Below are 25,980 nucleotides of genomic sequence, written 5' to 3' on the forward strand. Positions count from 1 at the left end.
TGAGCTACAGTTTATCTTGTTTTGCATCTTCATCACCTGTCAGCAGGGAGGAAATGTAAAGATGTGGGGTTTCTTCAATAACTTCAATTCTCCAGGTCCTGATGAACATTTACACTGAACAAATTGTTTGGTGACAAGTCCAAAAAAAAAAAAAAAAAAAAAAACCTCCTCTGAGAATTTATCACTTTTCATGTCTTTCTTTGCCTCAAACATTTCTCTCTAAATTACATAAATTTCAATGAACCCTGGAGAGTTGAGTACTCACCAGATAAAAAAATAAACATGATATAAGAGAATTTTGTTCATAATCTCAACTAAATGAGTAGTTATTGCCATAGTTGCTAATGAAATGCTAAAACATTGACATTATAACAAAAATGCAGCAACAATTATTTTCTACATGATCACCACACTGCTCCTGCATACAGTGTGGCCACCCCTCTCTGCTTCACTGACTTGGTACAGCCCATGAGAAGCTGCTCAGTCACTGTTGCTAAGGCCCACCCTCGTGAATATAGGACATGACCAGAGAATGTTTACAGCCTCAGTCAAACAGGGCGACAGTGCACCCACTCCTGGATCACATTCATATGTGCTGTGTTAAACATATGGACAAGTGAAATTTTGTATTAATTACTATTGTCAGTGTTCAGCTTCACTTCAGTCGAGACTCAACTGAGCAGCAACCCTGTGCTTCTGTGAAGACACATCAGGCTGAGATTTCTTCCCTCGTCTGTCTGCATGTGGCTTCCACGCAAGGTCAGGTTCAGGGTCAGTCCTCTCATAATTCAATTAATAAACAAACTCTGCCATAAATCAGTTAATAAACCAATACAGGCAGACATCTACCTAATCGTGTCACCAAACTCAAACTTTTTTCAACAAATCAAGCAAGTAACTGCTACAAAATCTTTACCAAAATACTGTCTGGTCATTGTCAGTGTCGGATCTTCAACCGAAAACAGGAAGTGATGTGTTTTAACATCCACCTTCGTTTTGAGCTTTAATTTGCTTAATTTTAGAGCTTGCTGCAATATTGCTTTTCCAAAACAAAAATATTACTCTGTCTGCAGGCATAATTTAATGTGACAAAATGTATCACATTACATATGAAGAGGGCTCCCTCTGAGAGACTGGAGAGTTCTGGCTGGTGTCTCAATAATGAACAAGGTTTCAACTTCCAACTCCAACAAATGATTGAACTTTTACACCATGGTTGCAGAGAGAAATCACAGAGATGGGGTTAAAATTTGCATTTGTACACATTTTACAGAAAAGAAACACAACATCCACATGACAAGAACATACAGGACAAACTGTGTGTTTATCATCAACATCAAAGACAGGTTTCTGCTGCCTTGCGATGGCCGACAACGTTTTTCTGAATCAACATATGCAGAGTTTCACAGATTTGCCACCTTCACACAACAAAATCCCATGCTGCTGTGTGTACGTTTATAGAGGGAGGTGCTCTTATCTGGTGAACTACACTAATTTATCAGTGGTGCCGCTCCATAAAGAACAAAGAATACAATTACAAAACTAATTGAAGTTATATAATCACTAAATCCACCAAGAAATACTTTGAAAGCACTTATTTTGTGTGGAATGTCACCTCCTTTGCTTAATTAATCTCAGCCATATTTAGAGACACCTAATCCCTTATATGAGTCACTTTATTTGTTATACATCGAACTCACCTAAAATGTGTCTAAGAGATTGTTTGGAATGAATCCAGTCAGGGCAGACCGACCTGAAAAGTCTACAGGCAACAGCAATACAACACTGACAAAAGGTGAAAGTATTTTAAACACTTTCATTGCTCATGAAACTGACAGTTATTGTCCTGGTTACTCGATTAGTTACATCAGGTTATAAAAAGTCAAAAAAGAGAAAATTCATCACAGGTTCCAATATGTAATCTTCAAATGTCAAATTGTTTTGTCCAACCAACCAACAAAAATGTATTTAATTTACTGTCATAGAGGAAAACCAGCAAATATTCACATTTAAGAAGTTGGATCCCATGGTTTTTTTTTTTGCTCTCTTTTGTTGTCTTGCTTACAAGATGACTAATCAAGCTCTTTACATGATCTTTACTAAAATGAAACAAGTTTAAAGCCTCTAAAAATAATTTTCATAGTGTAAATTACAACTACTACCGGTGGTAACAGCAAATGTGGTTTAAAACTACAGGTCACAGATTTTCCGGGGCAGCAAAACAAACTGTTGTCATTTTAATACAGAAGTCAGACAATAATCAGCCTTTTTTCTATCATTCTGTGAGCAACAGTGATCTGATTTTACGCTGCACACGGCATGAGTCCGCCAACAGTATGGCTCGGTGAAAGGAGTTGGTTACCTGGTTGAGAAGTCGGAGGTGTACAGCCTGTCGCCTGCAGCTCTTCATCTAACAGCTCACTTCTTGTTGCATTGTTTTCTGCGATATTTCAAACTGATCCACTGTCAAAAAAAATTATCAATGTCTTGTTGTGTAAATGCATTTTTGATGAACGACAGCGGTAAGCTCACTGACAAACACATTGCATTTCCTGTGACTACTTCATAATAAAAGTTGACTTTTGGTTCGCCAGTTAGATGCTTTTAATGTGAAGCTGCAGCAGTAGGAAATATTTGTTCTGCATTAGCAGCACAGACATGTAAATATTGCAATACTTTTCATCAGTGGCTCAATCACCATTGTGTTACCTCATTCAGCAATAGATAACGACTTTAGAAAAATCTAGAAAATCTTCCAGATTGCCACTTTAAACATTCAAAGACACTGTTGTGGTCCTTTAAGAGTCCCCTGCTTCTCAACTGAATACCCTGGTAAGTCCCAGTCCATTGTTTCCCACCATCTGTGTAGACCCAGATCCAGGATGTTTACCAAGGGGGAGCAATAACCTTGGACCGCACACAATTCCATGGAGACTGGCCAGTTAGCCCGACTCCTTAGTGTATAGAATACATAGTGTGAAGCAGTCTGCAGTGGTGAGGTACACCCCGAGCAGCAGATAGAGAAAACGGTACAAACAAAGCAAACAATATGTATGATGCAAATGTAAAAATTTTATACTAAAAAAACTTTCACTCTAATTCTTAAAACAGTGATCAAATATATTACTAATTGCATAATTGAAATGATACATACTTGATGATACAACAGCAGTATATCTGCCTCCTTAGTGCCTTTATCATTGCTCACCTAATTTTTTCACTCATTTCCAACCTCAAACACGTTCACTGCCAGACAAATAATTCCATGTGAATATTCATCATTTATTGAACTCCGCGAGTCTCTGTGTAATGCTGTGTAATTTGGAGTGTGAGTGTGGGTGTGTGTGTCCTCGTTTCAACTCGTGAAGCGCTATGGGAGGCCTAGTTAGACATGCTGGGATGTTCAGAGCCATGCAGCCGGTCTGGAGGCCCCCAAGTCTCAAAGCGCACAGCACAGGAGATTAATGCAGAAAGGCCGGTGAGAGAGAGGTATTATCGTTCTTGTCCTTCTCTCTAAACTATTATTTTAGCCTGAACTAAATGGTCTCTTTAAAATGAAATTGACAGGCTATGAAGTCTGTGTGGAGACAGTGAAGAGTGGAGTCTTTTCACCATTCAGCCAATCATGCATTCTAAGTGAGAACACTTACTTCCAGTTATTTTCACCCAGGGCCTAATTTTCATAGTTTTTGTATCATGAATATAGCTAGTATTTAAAGTTTTATCATCTTTTTTTTTTTTTTTTTTTTTTTTTTTTTTTTTTTAAATTGTAGATATTAAAACAAAACTCTTCAAAACATGCAAAGGTTAAAAAAACCCCCAATAAAAAGTCCTTTCAAATACAAAATTCACAATGCGTTTACAACTTTTAAAGAACATTTCAACTATGACATCACTTCTGACTTTTTTGAAGACTTGTGTCTTGTGACTGTCTTCTGTTTTAAATTCAGTTTAATTTATCTCAATAACTCTTAAAAGCCGCATATTGGATTAGTTACTATGGAAATGTTTTAAGAATGACAGCAAAATAAAAAGAAGAAACTTTGATGACACAAAATGTGGTAAAAGTAAAGAGATCTGGATACTTTTCAGATACATGAGACATTTTTTTTTGTACAGCGGTGATGCACTTTCTAAGCAACTCGCAACTGCTTCTTAAACAATTAAGCAACTAGTTGATCAACAGCAAATTAACTGGCATCAACTTTGATAACAGACTCATTTGCCAAGGAAATATACTTTACATCTGCCTCAAAAGTCTCTCCAAAGTGCTGATTTGCTGCTACTCTTCCTCTTGTATATCATTGTTACATCATTATCATTACATCGTTGGGGTTTTGGATTGTTGGTCTTCGACAACAATCGATCTAATGATGTTAACTTTAGCTCTCTCTTTTCACATGCACATCATTTGTAGACCAGACAACTGATTGAAAATATAATTGACAAAATAATAGCTAATGAAAAGAATTGTTAGTCGCAGCCCCACTAGCAACATTACAAACCAACATGAAGCCCATCCAGACACACGGTGCATGTGTGCACATTAAATCCATGGCTCATTTTCAGCTCAATACAGCAAAGCAAACAGCTCCTGTGTGTTGCTGTACTTCTCTGAATATTGAATATTGACCTCTGCTCACCTCTTACCACTGCCATCCTACAAACATGGCCTTGGGCTTTAGTTAGAGGCTCAATTTACACTATAACAATAAATAAAACATGCATTTTCAGTCAATAATGAAAATAAACGAACACAGAAACGAATATTCGGGTGACATTCAGTGGGAATCAATGCTGAATAATAAACAGGGTTACAAAATGCAAAATGGGCCATGAGCTACAAGACTGTATTCACCTGTGGGTTAAAGTGAGACATGCTGCAGCACTCAAACAGAGTGCACACTGCTGACAGGCCGTACTGTACTTACTTGATCTAGGGCTCCAGTGGGTGAGTCATGTGGTGGCTGTGGTGGCCTTGTCCAGGGCTCAGAGCAAAGCTAAATGGAGGGAGGGGAGACTGGGAGGGGGGCGGGCGAGGTCAGTGGTGGCCAAACAGCTTAGAGTCGAGATGATGGAGCTGTGGTGGTGGGGTTATGGCTCCACGGCCACTCTGTCACACGGCACCATCCCAGGTGCAGGGAGAAGCCGGTTGGCCTCTGATTGGAAAAGAGAGCAGACAAAAGAGGAGAATGTCAGCGCGCAATGCAGTTGATTTTTCACCTGATATTGTGCAAATTATATTCAGTCATCAATTATCACATGAGGTCTGCACACCAGAAAAGACCTCTTTTGATTAATAATGTTGTAGATTAAGTGATGCTGTGCTTTCAGTAGTCAAAAGTTCCCCCTGGAAATGAATGTGGAATAAAAACAATACTTAAATATTATATTAAAGGAGGACGCCTTTTATCCCTCACTTGATCACTATATGGTGATTTCCTGCTCATCTGTAGCACATTTGTCTTTTTTATTTATACCCTCTGTATAACCACATAGGACTGAGCCAATCAATAAAATCTTGATTGTTTTGAGTTGAATCATGATATTAATAAAGAATTTTATCCTGCATAACACAGCCAGATTAAAACATGATTGAAACTAGAACTACAACTAATGACTATTTTCATTATTGAGTAATCTGCAAATTATTTTCTTGATCGATTGATTTATTGTTTAGTCTTCAGAATGTCAGAAAATTGTGAAAAATGTCTGTCAGTTTCCCAGAGCTGAAGCTGTCATCTTTAAATGTCTTGTTTTGTCAGGCCAATGATCCAAAAACTAAATATTTTCAATTTACAAATATAAAAAAAAACCCCACATGCAATACAGTTGAAAAATCAAAGACATGAACCGTCTGCAAGGCTGTCATTTTTATACATATTCAGGTTATCCCACACAGCTATACACTGTCAGTGCTAGATGCTCCAACTAAGGAGAGCACTGTAATGATCGGTTTCAGCACAATCAGAGCTGACAACTCTGGATATTGATTCATCTGCTCCGGATGTTTGTGGGTTTTTTTTTTTTTGACAGGTTATCCGCCCTACATCTGCAGACACCTGGGCTAGTTAGACACCCAGCAGGTAGCGGCAGACTGAACACTGGAATATCTACACTGTTCTTTCAACTTATGTGTCTTCATGTCTCGTTATAATTACATCCCATAAACAAACACAAACCAAGAACCTCATCAGTCGTGTTTTCAGTCTGTCCCTCTCACAGATGCAACGGCTGAGTTCACTACAAGACAACCAGAGCCCGCTCTCACTTGGAGCTGGGAGACACCTGAGTCACAACTGTCATGTAAACAGCAGCAGATACACATATGGCAGCAACAATCCACATCACAGTTCACGGGACTGTTGTTGCTTAATATGGCTAATGTAGCCAGCTACCATCTACGTTACTTTTTGACTTAAAATGACGTTCTTATGCAAATAGTAATGGATATTTTACATGCAAAAAAATAAAAATAAAAAACTACACAAATTTGAATTAATAAATTTAATTTCCTACATCGCCTAGTGATTATTGTCATTATTGATTAATCTGCAGATTGATTTCTTGATTAAGAAAATACCTGCCTTTTTTTTATAAACTAGGGCTGAACAATTATTAAATTATTGAAATTACAATATGGCCAAGTGAAATATCCAATTCACAGGAGCTGCAATTTTTTTTTGATGAATGTGTCATAACACACCATAAATGAAGCATTGTGGTGCTACAGAGAAGCCCTGGCCTACAAGTCATATTGTACAGACATAAGGCAACATGCTTGTTTGAAAAAAATAGTTAAAGTGGCCCATGATAATTTCCCAAAGCCCAAGATGATCATATATATTCATATTGCATGTTTTATTTAACCAGTGTTGTAAAATCTAAAAAGGTATTCAGTTTACAAAAATGTCATGACAAAGAAACGCATCAAATCATCACGGTTGAGAAGCTTTAACCAGTAAATGTTTGGAATTTATGCTTGAAAAATTACTAAAGCGATTGATTATCAAAATAGTTGCTACTTTATTTTCTGTCAGTCCACTGATCGATAACAATTGCAGCTGTGGAACTGATGTGAAAAAGAAAATCATAACAGTTAAATCCATGATGCATGACTCAGAGCCTGTGACAGGTGTGGTTGCCCCTCTGGCGATGTAATCTTGCAGGAGAGGTGAATGTGGCTCAAGCAACGTGCGAGCAACAGAAATATGGTCCAATCAAAAAAAGAAAAGTAGTACCAAGTGGTATGTCATGACATTTAACTGCAACTGACCTGCTTCACTAGCAGAAAAATAACTTTTGCTCTAGTACCAAAATATTATTTTATAGCTTCCTGCTTCCTGTATAAAACTTGAAATTGAAGACTCCTAAACATAAAAACACAAACACTGTAGCACATATTTCCCTGGTCTCCTCACAAATCATCATCATTGTCATCAACCTCATGTTTGGAAGAGTCTGAGGTTCTCCTCATGATTATATTATGGTTGTAAATGTCTATCTGGATCTATGTCTCCTGGCTGGTCCTGATCCTCCACAGCCCTCTCCATCAGTTTCCACCTGTTCAGCTGACACATAGTTGAACCTGTGCAACATGTAGACCAGTCAGTCACTCAGTCTGGAGAAAGTGCAGCCGTGAGAGCTGCGCATGATAGTTATTTTCCTGCTGGTGAGGCAGAGTGTACACATCAAAGCAGTGCTGAATCAGTTGGCAGCCAAAAATCACTGCTGCATCATCATGGCTCTACATAAAAAGGGGGAAGTATAGTGATTTCAGATGTTAGAATCAGTTTCCTTGTTGCGTGGGAAACAACACAGCACATGGGAGATGTTCTCTCTTTATGGAACATGTTGCCAGCCCCAAACACACCAAATTATAATATATTCCTCCTGATCCCGTCCCTTTTATAACAGAGCTGCCAGGGCACTTCAGCTCTGCTGTTGCGTCTGGTCAGGAGATTATCAGAAACGTGCTGATGAAAGGCTTTGCCTCACACATGGCCTCCGTTTTTCAATAACTGTATAAAATTCATTGGATTTTATCAGACCACATCTTCCAGGTTGAAATTACACCTTGTCACAAGAACAGTAGGTACACTGGAAGATGACTAGACAGGTGCAGGTGTAACTTTTTTGTTCTGCAATGAGAGAGACAGTAACAGAGAAAAAGCAACAGAGAGCACAATGGAGAGAGTGAGCGAAGAAGCAAAACCAAGCAGAGACTGAACATAAACTTTCTTTGCTCCTCCCTTCAGTCTGGTTACTTACTGTACTAAATTAAAAATAGCTGATGAATCTTTTAGAAACACTTAGGGAGTGAGCACACTTGAGACTGCAGGTACTGGTGGCATGCGATGCTGAAGTGTTATGGGCCATAGTGACAACATCAGCCAGTCATCCCTTCACAAATATCAGGCATATTTAATGAGAAAGGGCCTCGCTCCAGATGTGTGCTCAGGAAAAGCAAGAGTGCTGATGTTCTCACAGCAGCGTGCCCTTCACCTCCACCTCATCTTCACCACTCTTTCGATTAACTGTAGCTGTAGATGTACTATTTTATTAAAGATGATAAAGCCTGCATTTCACCCACTCCTACATTTCACGTATTTCTAGAGGAAGCTCCATCTGTCCTTCACCAGGTTTCCTCTAACTGTGGTCTCAGCTTGAGTAGTGCAACCAACAGACTTTGTTTTTGGATCAGTGTGGCAGTCTTTATGCCTCATCTATCAAAGTAAGTACAAGGACAAGGTCTATGTGACAAATGGTGCAGATGTGGAAAAGGTCAGCTGGCATATACAGGCAAGCTAATGGCAAGAAGGTCAATTAAGGAGCCCAAAGTCAGAGTTTTTAAAATGATCAAATCAGAAATGTGCTTTCTGATTTCTGAGCTTGGCACTGTATGTATGCAGGGAATTCCGGTAAGTGCATCACCTCATAGAACATACTAGAATACAGGTTTGAGTTCTACTCCCACACCTTACTATGTAACAATGACATAACAACATTCACACCTATACAAAAAACGTAGTAATTGTTGATTGCTGAGAGCATTAGTACAAGACTGGCTTATAAGAACACCTTCAAAACTTATTACACTGAATTTCATATACTTGCCACTGTTTACTGAACACCTAGCTAACATTAATACAGTCTAATATAACAGTCCTGCAATAAATCCTACCTTCATGAAGGTTGTAATGTTTTTGAAAGGTGTTGATTCAACTGCAAGATAATGTTGGAGGATGTGCTGTTGTTGTGCTATTGAATTATACAGATAAGTGTTTCTGTTATTTAGCCTACCCTCATTGATACAAATGGGGTGGACAAAATAATATAAAAAGAGGAAGCAGCAGGAGCAGTTTGGGAACTGCGGCAGGCGGATATCATGGAGTCTTTAAGTCTCTCAAGGAGAGAAATGGCATTTGATTTGCTCACAGACTTTGAAAAAAAATATAAAATATTCGTATAAAGCACATATTTTCACACAACGTTCCCAGCATTTAGTCACACTGTATACAATTCAATTAGGGCTGCAGCTAATCATTATTTTCATAACTGCTTAAACTGCTCATTATTTTCTCAATTTGGTCCATAAAACACCAGAAGAACCAGAAAAATAAAAAAAATATTCAATTTAGTGTAATGTTAAGACAAGGAAAAGGAGCAGGTTTTCAAATTTGAGAAGCCTTAACAAGAGAATGGTTTTACTTTTTTACTCAATTACAAATCATCGTTGCATCTCTAAACACAATGAGACTAAAGACAAGAGAGTATTGTAGCTTGCTTTGGTAGCATGTTTTTTAGCAATGGTCTTGATGATGGGGAAAAACAAAGTGCAAGATCTTTTTCCAGTTTTCTGGTTGTTACCTGAAAACTGGTTGCAGATGATCCCACAGCAGCTGTGACATTTTCTGAACATGACGGCACTCAATCATGCCATGGCTCACTAGCTGCCTAATTACAGCTGAACAGGTCAATAATTATAGTTCTGTCCATGCTGCATAATGACAGCGGTTCCTTTTCACAGCGCATTAGGTGGCAACCGCCTCATCTTTTTGACATTTGTTTGTGTAAACATGGCACTTGACACTGGGTGTTTGGGAAACGTGCAAAAAAAACAAAAAAAACAAGTGTACACACAAACACTTTGAAAAACAAGGTCATCTGTCCATTTTACTTTCCTTAGCTTTAGCTGATGAGACCAATGATCTGACACATTTAAAAGAGTAAAACTTTCCTGGGGGTGTGTTTGTCATAAGCATTACATTAGGGATGTCATGATATCAGAAATTTGGTAGTTGATACCACTACCAATAAAATTCCACAATTCTTACGTACAAATTCAGCACCACAACATAACAGAGGCCGCTGCACACACAAAACACACACACCTCCATACTGTCAGTTAGTTGTCAATTGTTAGGCACCTTCAGCTCTGGGTATTTTTTTAAAGATAATTCACTGAGAAAGAACCAGCAGACTGGTGCGTAATAAAAATTAGTGTTTGTTGTAGGGCTGGGCAATATGGATGGACCAAAAATGGACAGGGGTTTGCGCTGAGAGACAGGGAGAGTGGGGGCGGGGTTGTGCAGAGAGTGGGAGAGAGGGAGGATGCAAACACTGGCATGACTTTACAGAAGAAACGGGTTACACAACGCCACATCAAACTGTATTGATAGAGATGGTGTTATATCATCCTGTGTCTCGTTTGAAAATATATCGATATACCTTCAAAAGCCAATATACCACACAGCCCTCATTTAATGTGGAAGTAAACATCTGACAGATGCTTCCCCTGTTCAGTATTGGATTGTAATGGGACAACACTAATTTGCTTCCAATAAATTAATGAGAAAACACGACAACAAAATGTTACATCCTCTTAATCTTAATTCCAGATGTTATAATCCCTCACAACTGCATGGTAAGCCCATTGACTGACAACAGAAGCATGAGTATCTGACACTGTTGACTGCAACTTAGATAAGTATGTTTCATTACCATCAACCAAACTAAAAACAGTTTGACAGGCTAAGAAACAGCCAATAGTGCAGATGAGAAGACATTCAACAAAAAAAGGAGTCATTTACATGCGTAACCTCACAGATGCTATTTACATGACTGTATTTGTAAAAACCCACTGCACACTAAACACACAACAACAGTCATTTGAAGCAGAAACTGAGCTGGAATGTAGGCTATAGATCTTAAAGACTTCAAAATTAAGGTCAAAATTTGGTCACAACGCAGCTAGAGGGAAACAGAAATTACTCACCGTCTGCCGGTAAACTGGGCTTTTACAGTAAACAGTCTATTGCAGAACATGTAAAGCGCGGTATCTTTCCTTAACCTGATTTCACACTGTAACGTGCCTTCCTGTGCGTAGTCAGTGAAATGATGCCATTTGTGTAGTCACTGCTCGCTGCAGTCATAACCAGCGTTGTCGCCAAAACCTGTTTTTCCTTTGCACATATTTACACGCCAAGTGCAGCCAAACAGTTGTGGAACTGGAAGGACAGAGGCGGATGATGAAAGCCACACCTCAGTGACCTGCATTTCAGCTGAATGGGACAAGCTGGAAAAAAGTGAAGGGAAGGTGGGACAGGGGAAGTAAGAGAAGCCGAATGGACGTTTCTTTAGCTATTATCAGGGGGAAGCTGAGACGCTTCAGTTCAACGACTGGTGAAACAAACCACTAAGTCAAACAATTTTAAGGAACTATAAGTAAAACAGACACAGACCTAATGATTATTATAGACCTATTGTATACCTTAAAGAGGATGTAATGTACACACTCTCTTAACTCTGAGAAAGATGTTTCATCTCTTGTTCAGCAGGATTCATTTCTAAAAAGTAAATTAACATATGGGGTTGAAGAAAGGGGTGAAAAGAGGCGACCAAAATGATGATGAAATAAGTTTAATGATTGATTTAATGAAGTCTGATGAATCTACAGCCAAGCTGTAGCAGTGACACAGCAGAGCTTTGAGCTCATGATGACAGTGCTAACATGCTGATATTTAGCAGGTATAAAGTTTACCTTGTTCACAATCTTAGTTTAGAGTGCTGTCATAATAACATTTGATAATTAGTACTGAAAGGGGACACTTTCGAGTGAAGGAAAGAAGTTTCTAGACTAGTAAGTAAACAGCTTTTGATGCTAACACTAGCTATGTAACAACAGCAAAACTTACAAATAGCTCCTTTAAAAGTAAGCTGAAGATACTGGAAATGCAATAATGTTTGCAGGTATTTGGTAAAAAACTGAATAATGGTACAAATTAAAATTTTGACAAAGCAATGGCGCTAGATGGCATAAATGATCATCTGAGTTATTACCATTCATCCTGAGGGGAACATAAATGTCTGCACCAAATTTCATGTCAATATGTTGAGCTATTGTCTTTTTATTTAACACCACAAATGTCAGTTTTTCAGTCTGAACCAATGTGGCAGACCAACAGCGTCATCCCTTGAAACACTCCACTAGCATGTCTACAAAGCATCTTTACTGCCCCTACCCTGACATGTCATATGATGTTTATTGGATAATCATGTCAACCATGCAAATCAGTTCCTTCACAGGAAAACCTATAATCAATAACTGCTGCTGGAAAGCTCTTCTTGTGAAGCAGTTACACAATATGTTGAGTTTGCAGCATGTTAACAGTGTACTGACATTATTAAGGGTCAACCATTAAATTCAAACAGTCCTCACATGCTAGTCTCCAACATCCCCATGCTTTCTGACAAGTGTTTACTACTCCCATTCTCCTGCAGCTCTTTTTTCCCTGTAATGACTTATCCTTCTTTTTAAGTTTCAATTCAGCTCAGGCAGTCCAAAGAAAATGTCTGGGAAAACCCAGGCCAGTGAGACAATTGGAAAGTCCTGGAAACGTTTCTTAAAAAAAAAGAAAAAAAACACAACTGTGTTGTCCGTTTTGTTTACAATACAATGAGTGGGTGCAAAGCTAACAAAAGCAAAGCAAATAACCATAATAAGAGTATGAAAACACCTGTGGTGAATAAAATCGCAACAGCCTAGAGTGAGCACTTGAACCACAAACAGTAGCTATTTGTTTCACGTTATTACCCTACACACAAAACAGAACAGAAAACACAGAAAACTTCCTTTCCTCTTAATGCTCTGCTTCCCTCCGTCAATGGCCACAGTCTAGACATCACCGCTGCTACAGGTACACCGCACTGCAACCATGCGACTGTGCAATAAATCTGGATGCTTCTCCTGCGACTCCTGTGCAAGACAAACCAGTTACGTTTCACTAGCCCTGAAGCTTTTCGTGATGCTAATTAGAGGACAGTGTTTCAGTCTCCTCACTACTGCTCTCACTGAAGCCTCCACTCACTTACATCACCACAATGTGACCTTGTATTACAAATCCCTCAGCCCTGAGCCAGGAGCGAGTCTGAAGTGGCCAGTACACATGAAACGAAAGTGAAATTGGTGCATTCTCATAGACAATGAGTGTCTGCAACTACAAAGAAACCTGGATTGAGCTTGATCAGCCACAGTCACCTGCCACTAGGTTCTATTTCCAGTTTACCTGTTTATTATTTCCACCTTGGATACATGGATCATTTGTGATACAAAGATGAATCAAGTTCGGAGGGAATCAACACAGTACAGGTTGTGTGTAACGCAACGGTGAGCTCTTGGGGCTAAGATTAACTGCAGATAATCTTATTCATAAATACCTATACTGGAGTACCTTTCAGGTAAACAAGGAAGTAAAACTACACTATAATCATATATTAATTGATTTATCTTGGCAGCACCTGTACAGTGATTAATTAATGACACTAAGTTTAACACACCACTGTTAATTACTCTTTAAAGCAATGATGAAGAAAAGAAAATTTTTATAAGAGGGGCCATTCATTTTGGGAAATCATCAAAAAATAGTGCCAGGGGCCAGTTTCACAGATATGGCAGGCTGGTCTGCTCAGTCTTAATTTTGCTCATAGATTAGTCTAATGTTAGTCAGACTGTTTTATGAAAACAAAGACCAACTCATTTTAAGCCAAAAACATTAGACACCATTCCCTCGGGCTAACTCAGGTCTAAGACCAATGTTACCATGGTGACATGGTAATAAGTGACACCTGTGCTGAGCAGTAGCACCCCAACAAAAAGGAAGGAAAACATGGACCATCATTTGTGGTTTACTAACATTATTCTGGAGAGAGCAACGAGAAGGGAAAGAGTTTTTAGAGTCCGCAGTGGGTTTTTTTTTTTTTCCAAATCAAATTTATGTTTTACTTTTTATTAGTCTTTGCAGAATTTCCCAAGAGAAATGTCCTCATACCTGTTGAATTCCTTCAAAAAGACAAACATTTTCTGCTGGGGTAAATGGAGCTGAGTGGTTGGATGCAGCTCCTCAGTCAAACATTTTTTTCATATTGAAAAGAGTCTTAATTTACCCAAAATACATTGTATCACAGTCTGGCTTAAGATAGTCAAGAACTAAACTGCTTTGCACAACGGATTAATTTAGACGTCTATCTGAAGTCCGACTATTTGTTATATGTCATAGTCAAAGTCTGTCTTTGTGAAACTAGCCACAGGTTTTCCTCTTCCTCCTGTAATATTAGATGCAACTTTTAGAGCAGTCAGAGCTTATGTTGTCTTTGTACATCTTCTCACATGGAGGGAACAACCCTTCAGTCACAGTAAACATACTGGCATTTGCACCCAATGTTATATGCGACAGCCTTTGAGATTACGCAAAATTCAATTTTAAATCGAGGAGATATACAGGAGACCTAGGTTGAACAATGAAAGTGATTACCACAAAAACAACCAAAGAGTGAACATGATGCCAGGTTACATCAGTCTTAAGTGCAGGAATAACAAATATCCAAGAAAACTAAGTGCTGACTGCAACTGAAACTTTGGAAATCTCTAGCTGCCCACCCATTTAAAACCCAGGCACACAGACACCTTTATGCTCCACTTCACAAAAGGTGTTTACATTACCATATGTTCATTACGCTCTCTTCATTTCACATCTGAGGTGAGATACCCACAACTGTTAAACTTCCTCTAATTCACTTGACGATGTCCCTAGGTCAAAGGCACACGCCCAGTCATGTCAGTAGAGAATAATGTACGTGTGAAAAGAACTTTTCTCTAACTCATCGCTTTCTCTATTCCCAGTAAACACATTTTTCATTAAAAACGCCAACACAAATCCGCCACTGCAAAGTGCAAACTATTGTGCGAGTCTTATTGCGGCCTGACCTTGCTCAGAAAAATTGAGCCATTGGGGCTTGATGGTTAACACGCCCACAACACCACAACAACCATTCTCCATGCTCTGTTTTCTCGCTTGCCCTATCAATTTCTTCCTGTATGCACTCTATTTCTCTCATTCTTCGCCTTTACCTTTCTCCTTCCTTCCATTTCCTCCCAACCCTCACAAATTCACACAGTCTGCTGCACAAGCCTTTTATTTTTTCCAGGCGAGAATGTAGGCCATCGCTCTGACAGCAGGAAGGCAGCGAGGAGTCGAAGCAGCGCCGCTCTTCTCTTCTTCCCTGCATTCTGCTCACTCACAGCAGCTGAAGACAGTACGCATGTATATGTGTGTGTGTGTGTGTGTGTGTGTGTGTGTGTGTGTGTGTGTGTGTGTGTGTGTGTATGTGTGTGTGTGTCTGTGCGCGCCTGAGAGTGTGTTGCTGTCTTGCACTGAGTCAGAGCACCAGAGTTGAGGGACAAACCACGGTATACAGCAGCCCGTGGTATACAGGCTACACTGAGAGCCAATCTGTTTCAGCTGTGTTGAAACGAGAGCTCCTGCACGTCCCATTGCATAATATCAAAGATGATCTGAAAGAAACTGTTTATCTACACGCTGCGATTTGCGATAACACTAATCTGCCAGGGCTACATAAACCAATGCCTCCACATTGCATGTTGAAACTAGACCAGTAATGTAGACATCACACCTGAATTAAAGGAAAACCGCATTTAAAAAAAAGATAATTTTCCTGCATATCCCTTAAGTAAACAAAAAACCACAAGATGTAGGTTGATGAAGTCCAGATTACTTTTTCCCTCACCTGTATTGACAGTCCAATTAATTGGTTGGCTTATCATTACATATATTACAGGTAAACTAACACTTTTAATGTTGTGGCTGATGATTATATATTTATATCAGTGTATATGTTGGCTGATGAGTGAAGTAAGAAATGTCAGTACAGAAATGCCTCAAATAAATGTTTGATTTAATTTGGAAAGAGAGAACTTCCAAGTTTATTTCTCAGCTGTAAAATGTCCCACTTTGTGCATATTTTGGTCACAATAACAACATTTAATGGATCCTTATCAATTGTTTATGTTATGATAATGCAAATAAATATCAGCCGATATATATCCAGTTTTTGCTGTATTGGCCTCAGTATCATTATCAGTCAAGATCTACTAGATTGCACCAGTAAAATACAGAATTAGATCTTTAAAGCCACTATGTGTTGAAGTTTAAAATTTCCAACTTTGGCACACCCTTGTGGTAGTAACCAAGAGACACTATGGCCGACACGAATGTACGCCACACGACTTTGTTTCCATTAAAGCAACATTGCATCCTGTACTGTGCATTTCAACTCTATGATTGGCCAATGTGAGGAGCTCTGCTCCTAATCCAACTCTATGATTGGTCCATTAAACGAAGCACTGGCTATCTTGTACACCTGACCTCACGTCACCACTTTCAATTCTATCTGAGAGTCTAATAAGACAAAGAGTTGACACAGGATGACCAAACTTGTAAGGATACATCATCTGGGCACCATGAATATATGTACCAAATTTCATGGCATTCAACCAAATAGTTATAGAGATATTTCAGTTTGCACCTGTGAAATTCCCGTCTCTGGCTAAATAAAACCCATGGGAGATGTCACTGATTTCACGGGAGTAGCTGACCTCTGAGCCACTAACTTGTGAATTCAAGGCACTCACTTGACTACACTGGGTTTGCTTTATTGTCCTTGTCCCTACAAAAAAACTGTGCATTGTCACATTTTTATCAGTATAAAGGGTTAGTTGAAAGGTGAGTTATTATCATAAATCATCCTTTTTTTCCCCTACAGCCCTGGGTTGTAAGAGCCATTAACACAATAGGGTTTAAATTATGGGTGGAATATTAAAGGTTGCTTTCGTGTAAATAAAGTGGTGAAAAGTTTGATCTTATCCACAGTGAGTGCACAATCTTTCACTTTTCCAAACACAACCAACGTGGTGGAGCTGACATGTTGCATCCCAGTGTTGACAGTGATCTTAATTTAAATTTTAAAAGGAGGATGTCAGCAGCTTGAATTTGGCTTCACGGTGAACAACAGGACAAACAAACCTCTACAGGGACGACCAAGTAAAGACAAGGCAATGGCATCAAACAGCCGCCAGTGCAGTGGAATGAATCATACATCCAAAGAGGTAGAGAGTGTGTAGAAGTAGCAAGATATTAGAAAGATGATGAAGACAAACCGGTTCAGGAAACTAAACTGCAAAATGCTGATTGTGAGACAGTGATTCAGGTTTTCTCTGAAATAGTATAACAAAAATATTCAACTTTGTGCTGCTCTCAAAAATAGATTTATAGTTATATGACAGCACTAACAGGCAAAGAAGTGTATACACTGAGACATTCAACTGCTATCTTCCCCCCAAAAAAGTTGCAATCCAGTGTGACAGGTTGACCCTCGCTGATCCATCTGCCACCACAGACCACCTTCATCAGTATTCACCATGTGCTGGACGTTCATTTCTGACCCCAAGTAAAAGCATCAGAGTGACATTTTCACAGGTTGGTTGCAGGTGTCCTCGGGGGGGTGGGGGTGGTGGTTGAAAACAAACAGCATGAATAACCTACTACAACTCCAGCCGAAGAATGCTGTGACAGTGGCAGGCAGGCTGCAGCAGTGCTGAGTGCTAAAATGGCTGCTCATTCTCCATACAGACACAGAGCTTAGCTAGGAGGAGGAGGAGGGCTCCCACTCCCAACAATTTGCCTCAAACGTGGCTCATCCTTAGGTAGGCTTGTGTGTAGAGCTAATAATGGAAATGCCATTTCAATTGCTTGCAACAGAATGAATATTAAACACATAGGATTAATCTAATGACAGGACGTGTCATGTTTTTCTAAAATCATCAGGCAGCAACAGTTTCCTCCCTCATCTGACTCCACAAACACATCAGTGCGCACAAACTCTCTCTTTTGACTGCAGAGGTGAAGGTGACTACAGCGCTTTAGCATGTCACCACATCGTGACAAGATGTAGTTAAGGGTCTTCATCTCTTCTCCAGATTCAAGTTGCATTTTTGGAGAACAGAGTGCATCATTTATGTATGATATGATACACAGTACCACATCTTATTTATATTTCCCTTTCACGTAAATCTCAGACTGTAGGTATTTGCATGTGTTGTTTAAATTGTCTTATATGCCACAAGGCAAAGCTAATAAGACAGGTTTTTATTATTTTAAGTTTGAGAAGTGACAAAAACCGTCAATGACTACTTTCAGTTTCTTACTACAGTGTTTTTGTTTTATTGTATACGGTCAGGTTGTACTCCATCTGTGTAGCAGGGGCACAAACTTTGAACTGCATAACTGAGGCCCACTTTGAGCTCTATATCCTGGCTCTTATCTGGACTACATCTTAGCCTAAGAGAGGCCCAGCTACTTCCCCACAACAACATCACAAAGTCTGCAACACCGGTACCACAAAAACAGATAAACTGGTATCATCAAGCAAAGTAAAGCAAAACCGAGTAGTCAGTTGCAACATGCCTCAAGATAATGAATTAAGTTAAAAAAAGAATTAAAGAAGTTGTATATGATAAGAAAGGGGATGTCTGTTGCTCCATAAAGCCTGATGTTGTATTAATGTATTGACTGCCACTGACAAAATTATAGTCATAAAAATTATGTCTTGGAATTATCCAAACTTACATGATTTGAAAAGAGAAAAATGGCTTCCTTTAATTCACCACTGGTAATCACTACTAACTAGTTCTCAAAGACAGAGTAGGGATTTTGGGGCTTTATGAGTAAATCATACTTGACTTAACGTCACGTAAGTTCAAACAGTCTCAAGTTGCTGTTGCTTTGCATTTACTTGCATCATGCGTCAGAACACAACCAATGGAAAATCTTAAAGGAGACTTTAATGTGCTAAGAAGGGATCATCGGAAATATCTTCTGTCTCTCTTTTACATAAAACAGATTCATGTTTACGACATGCAAAACCCAATTCAACCTTGATTAGCCGTTATTCATGTTTACATTTCAAAGACAGAAATAACTTTACCCCACTGCCTTATAACACCCTTTCCTGTCACCCTGAACCACCTCTAGCAGCCAATTTTGAATGTTATTCTAAATGACATAATGAGTTGGTCATAATTATGTTGTCATTCAATGCTACTCACCCAAAACACTTTGTGACAATCAATAAATCCTCTTTGTGATCATTTAGACTTGACTTGAGTTGTTTTACTTTCTCTCAAACAGGAAAATCTCAAAGTAACAATATGTGAAATGTTATTTAATGTCTTAAAAAAGAATAATTGAAAATCTGAATTTAACATGCAAGTGTCTGTTCATAAAACATAAAGAGTTTGCACTGATTCCTATCGTGAACTTCAAAGGACAGACTCATTATAGAGATGAAATAATTAGTCAGTTGATCGATTTGTCATCAAAAGAAAAATGGTCGATTAAATTATTTTATCAGCCAAAATTGTGAAAACATGCAAAATAACCTGATTCCAGCTTCTTAAATGAAATGAGATTTCCTGCTTTTCTTTGTCATATATCACTGTAAACTAAATGTGATTGAGTATTTGAGCTTTTGGTCAAACAAAACAAGAAATCTGAATGTCACATTCACCTCTGCAAAGTTGTGATGGATGATGGTTTTGACCTTTTTTTCTGACATTTCATAGACTCAGTGATTAATCTAAAACATAGCCTGCAGATTAATCAATGATGAAAACAATAAATTAGCTGCATCACTAATTCATTCATTCACTTGGTTGAAGCGGCTGACAATCAATATTTTGAGGCAGAGCCACTGAAAAGTATTTAAAACTAATACAAGTTTGTGTCAAGTGAAATTTTACAAAAAGGGTTGTGAGCTTTTAAGAAACTACAAGTATGATTAATAGAAAATATCAATTAAGGCAAATTTTGTGAAGTATATTAATTAGGTGAAGTTACCTGAATGCTAACATCCTGTCTAGCTGTAACATTATGTTCTTGATCTACTTCTGAGCACTGAGACTGTACAGGAGTTGTTGAGCTGCACAAGAGTTAAATAGCATCAGAAGCGTTTTGCCGAGTGCCATGAGATCAAGATGTCCTTTCAGTTTTCGCGTTTAGGACGCAAGTTGCAGGTGAATCAAATGCATTGCAGCGACACCTTGAGGCCGATCAGGCTATCTTACATAAGAACAGCCTGATCTCTTTCTTTGCAGGTGGCGAAGGAGCAAAATGTCCCACCGAGCACTGCACGTAATGTATTCAGTTGAAGAAGATGGTGTCGGGTGAATTGTAGTAGCGTTTTGTGGAAAAATCAACAATGAGTCAGGCGTGTTTGGAGGCCCTCAGCACATCCTCCCTCCACTGCAGCGGCCAGTTCAATTATGGTTTGTCAGGATGACATGCTGTCATGCATTTACAGGGGAGGGGGTCTCGGTGGGCTTACCTGTTTTGTCGTCCGTTTAACTTGTTAACAACGATCCTGCCAACGGGGTCTGGCTGCAAGTTGTCACGCTGGACGATTTATTCCCATGCAAACGGCAGCTTAGACTGTGCGTAAAACAAGCCAGTTAGCTAGCTCAACTAACCAGCTTAACTTACTGCTTGCTGGCGACAAGGATAGTCAGATGTCTGACTTTTTGATCCACTGTTACTTTGGATTGACAATCTTGCGGTCAACTGTGGCGATCATGTTATGAACCCAAGTGGGTTAACGTGGAAACCGAGCAAAAGTTGTACGTTAGCTGTCTCGCTGGCGATTTAACGTCAGCTTATGTTGACAAACAAGCCTGCGTGGTTAAAATCACACACGACTTGAAGCTAGCTAACGCCAAGCTGCTAGCACGGTTAGCTTAGCTAGCTAACCACCTTGCTAAATCCGAACCTTGTTCCAAAAATTCCTTTTTCGCTGTGTCCGACTTATATCCCATCGGCAGTAGCAAATCGTAAGTAACTCCGAGAATCACTTGTGGGTGGTTTCGGTGTTTCAATGACGGCGCACTCGCGTTTGCAAACCCAAGTTATCGCTTTGGTCTCTGCTCTCCGCCATTTCCAATCTCTCAACACAAACAAACAGGGCTGCTCGTGCACGCGGAGCGTCGAAGCGTGTTCACGAGGAGGGCAGCGGGCAGAAGCCTCCACTTTGTAGGTAAAGAAGACATGACTGTTAACTACAGGTCATTAATGAGACGTTTACATTAACACAAACGTCGTGTTTTGAGGATAAATGCAGTGGGCTCTGTGTTGACGCAGTCGGTGGCGTTGTTCTAAAGTCTGGGCCCCATACGTATGCGGCCTCAACAGGACCCCTTCCCCTATTAATTCATCAGTTGTCACATCTGTACAAGTAACTGAATCAGCAAATGAACACATACATGTCCAGTGGATATCAGGGGAATCAGCATGGATGGAGTACTGAACAGGTCAACAGGGTGCAGGTCCAGGGGCCCAAAGAGTCAGAGGACCCTGAGCCAGAACCTCTATTTGAACTGACTGTTATTTGTTAGAAAGTCAGTCAACCTACTACAAATAAATGCTGAATGAACACAAAGTGACCACAAAGGGGAGCAAAACAGAGAAACACAAAATATCAAATGATAAAGTTGCATGATAGGATATGTGGCCATAAGACTGTCACCACAAAGAGAAACATGCCCATCACAAAGAGACACAAAACAACCACAAAGATACATGAAACAACCACAGATACACAAAAGGACTACATAGCACTACAAAACTGTCATACCATGTACCACGTTGTCATGTTGTTTGTAGGTGTTTTGTGTCTCATTGTCGTCATGTGTGTCTATGTTGTTATTTTACATCTGCTTGGTTGTAAGTTGTTTGCATTGTTCTGCAGTCATTTGTGTGTTTTTGTGGTTGTTCTGTGTCTTGTAGTGATCGACACATGCACCATGTGACTGCATACTTTGAAGCAGTTTTGTGTCTCTTTCAGTCTGGGTGTCTCGCACCTGTGTGTGAGTGGTGGGGGGCCTTTTACACATCTGTGCCTGGGGGGTCCAGTTTCTCATAATCTTACCATGGTAATCAGTAATAAATTGTTTTTAACACATTTAAAACACAATCTCTGTATATCCCTGCCCTCTTATTCAACTCACTGTAATTACTGTATGAAGTTTGTGCAACATTATTCCTGGCTCAGTATGTTAGGTCTTCATTATGCTCTGGGCATAAGACAAAGATGGAAAACCAGCTTATTCTGGTCCTTACACTGAGAAATGATTACTATATTTCATTATTGAAGACAACCAAGTAAGAGTTCACTGTAATTAAGTTTTATTTGCACAATTAAGGGGAGTTAGTTTCCAACAAGTGCTAGCCCAGCCTGCTGCAATCTAAGAGAAGCATAATAACACTTCAGAAACTTAAAGGCAGATACAGACAACACAGGTAGCGTGAGTACTGAAACTGAAAATGCAGGTTTCACTTTTATTCAGTCAACAATAATTAACTTATAAAGCTGATAACATATCATTTCCTAATAGCAGATAAAAGAGACTTAACATTAGGCTTTTTGAGGGTCCTCTGCCTATGTTAGGACACTGAGTATTCATTACTGCTATTCACCTCACTGCTACTCCTGTGGATGCACTGTTCAAACTATAGGCTTCCTGAGGCACTGCACAAAATTCATGGCATCTGTTACATAGTGATGCATCCTGTCTGATGCACTGTGGCTGCATAATTCATAAGGGGAACAGTGTAGTTGGGATCTTTATTGCCTACAATGTGGGGAAATTGTCTTTGGCTTCACTACACAGCATTAAAAACACAAACACACAAGACAGTTAATGAAGATAGACATCAAGAACAAGAAACAATATCATTTAAAAACACATCAGTACAGTTAGGTGCTGAAACCACATAGGACACTATGGTTATGTTTTCTGTCATTTTCTTTGGGGTCTTGGCCATTTTTTTGTCATGTCACTGCTGCCTCAGATCTTTTACTAATCAAAAGTTTGTAAAAGTTCTATAGTGTAAAAGCAACAGCACAACCTGAGTATTTGAATATGTATGTTGCTGTGATTTCACATGACATTAGAAATAGGGACTGATTCTAGTGTTTATATAGTGTTTTTCCACCAGTAATCAATATTTCTGTAACAGAATTTTATTTCTCGTGCAGTTTTGGGCTTCTTACATTGTTCATGTAAAAATATTGATTAATGCAGATTTAATGCAGTTGCCCCTGGTATGAAACTATGTTTTGGAGACTTGCAAGGACTTTGCTCTGTCAGAGTATAGAGACTGTAAACAGCACCCTCTCCTGATGTGTACAGTTTTACCCTCACAGACTTGTACAGATGTTTTTAAAGGTAAAAAGTGTACCATACATTTAGGATAGTTCCAGCTAAATATCCTGAATCTAGTACCGCTTGCTGCCCCTCGCATGCGTTGTGCTAGTGAGTATTGTGATGAAATTACATGTCAGAATGAGAGTAGTGTGTGTGTGTGTGTGTGTGTGTGTGTGTGTGTATGGGCGTGTCTTCAGTAGATATTCTGGGAAATACTCAGAGAAGTAATTACATTGTGCGTATTATGTTGATTGGTCAATTACATTCCTTTGGAGCCTGTAGTCTCACTTCAAAGTTTAAGGGTATGACTCATGAAAACAGGCATTTGCATTCTTAACTGTTTGTTCGTTTTTCTTTTTTGAATTGTTTTCATTTTACATTTTTAATAATTGTCGGCAAGCAGTTCCTTAAAACATGCCTGGAAAGGGTGGTGGAAAATTAAAAACGACTCACACGAGGTTTCTCATTATAAAAACATTTTGGTAACTGTCCAGATTTCCTGTGTAGGCAACAGTAAGCTCATCCACATTATGCAAATCACCTGTTAATTCATTTAGTGCCACTGCGCCCTCAGCTGGCTTCATTCCCAGACATTTTCCTGTGTAAAGCCTGTGACATCTGTCAGTCCAGGACTGACACATTGAGCCTTTTATATTTTCTCAGTGAGACAATAATTTAAAGAAATCAGACCCAAAAACCCAGTGGAGGAAGTGGAATTAGCCATTAAGATAAATGACTTCCTATAAAGCAAGTAGCCCATAAACCAGTGAAGACTCAAAGTGCAGTGGTAGTGTTAAAATGTTCTGCTGCCATTCGACGAAAAACTGCATCCAGACAGAAAACACAGCTGAAAAACATGATTTTCTCCTCATTTCTTCCTTATTTGGTTAATTATATGAAATATGATACTTGTGCAAACACAGATGATGTTACATAACTTGTCTTTTTGCTTGTAGAAATTCAGTAGCTCTTATTGTTGCTTAAATTGGTTGACCGACAGGACATGAATCAGCAACTATTTCAGTAGCTTATAAACTGTTTAAATCTTTTTCAGGCAAGAATGACCAACATTTCCTCACTCCAGCTTTTGTGCTAGATTATCAGTAGTATTGCTCATGTATCAGCTTGGGCATTTTTCCTCTATTTTATAACCTGTTCTACGTCAAATAATCAATTTATTAATTAAGAAAGTAATCAGGAGGTTGATCAGTGAAGGAACTAATCATTAGTTACAGGCCTAGTGCGAAGGCAGGGACTGGAGGATCAACTCCACCCACGTGAAGCCATGTTTGAAACCACTGCAGATGATTTATTTTGAAATGCTTCCACACTGTGATACTTCACATTTGAAGTTTAAGGATTCATTACTAATGTATCAGTAACATAGACTGTTTGTAACAAGTAAAATGCCATTTTCAGATTCACTAACAAATGCTGTTATTTTGTATGTTTCTGTCCGATTCATCATCTGCAGATGTCTGTGACCTGTGTCACACAATAATGTTTTTACATCTCCAGGCATACAGGGTCAAATGGTGGGAGTCAGCTGCTTATTAGTTATATATAGTGTATATTTATCATGCACTGTGTAATTCTTCACATTAAGAAAATGATAAATACATACACATGAAGTACACACTGTCTAATATTTCCCTAAATAACATGTCTTGCAGACAGTAGACCTCTGTCATGGATTCTAAAGAGGACTTATTGCATTTTTACCACTTTTACACAGAATCACTGGAGCTGGAAGAATACCTTGAACTGCTGGATGTTATGGAGAGAACAGGTGAGCAGTTCCAGGAACACATCAGACAGATGAACACTGCTATATTTAATAAAAATGGAAGAGGACACAATTATCTGCTGGGTCTTGGCAGGTGAGCGGTGGTGGCTGTCTTTTACTTTAAACCTTAATGTACAGACACTTTATAAAGGTCTTTGCATTTTTGCACATTGGTTTCCACTGAAGTTTTGAAGCTCTTTATCGTAACACCTGTTAACTGTTTGTTACCGCGCTGCCAGGTCACACAGGGCCCCACAGAGCACTAAGTGAAATGTGAAGGTCAACTCATGTTGGGGCTGGGAAAGGTTAAACACCTGATATTGCAACAAGAACCAACCAGTCATATTAATTATTCATTTACAATACTTACATAATTCTGGCATTGTAGTAAGAGTTTTAACAAAGAAGACGGTGGTTGAGTTTTCCATCATCCATCTGTTTATAACAATTGCATTTCTATATACAGTAACTGCTGTAATAATCAGACACTAATTTCTCTAATTTTGCCCAGTGTGTCCTGAAGTACCTATGTATGAATCGTGTATTAGCTGTGCCCTCAGGGAGAGGCTCAGGGTGTCATGGT

The 25,980-nt window shown here is 39.1% G+C and overlaps 1 protein-coding gene across 2 annotated transcripts in view; it reads right to left on the reverse strand.

Moving 5' to 3' along the window:
• ncoa1 (nuclear receptor coactivator 1) overlaps positions 1-21,342 on the reverse strand; it is a 49,592-nt gene extending 28,250 nt beyond the window's left edge. For both annotated transcript variants that reach the window (XM_056405105.1, XM_056405101.1), the window contains exons 1-2: positions 20,740-21,342; positions 4,932-5,159 (exon numbers count right to left, since the gene is read on the reverse strand). The gene's annotated coding sequence lies outside the window, so the exon portion shown is untranslated. The remainder of the gene's footprint in view (positions 1-4,931; positions 5,160-20,739) is intronic.
• Between the last annotated feature and the right edge of the window lie 4,638 nt (positions 21,343-25,980).

The sequence above is a fragment of the Seriola aureovittata genome, chromosome 19 (genome assembly GCF_021018895.1).
Source record: "Seriola aureovittata isolate HTS-2021-v1 ecotype China chromosome 19, ASM2101889v1, whole genome shotgun sequence".
Classification (NCBI taxonomy): domain Eukaryota; kingdom Metazoa; phylum Chordata; class Actinopteri; order Carangiformes; family Carangidae; genus Seriola; species Seriola aureovittata.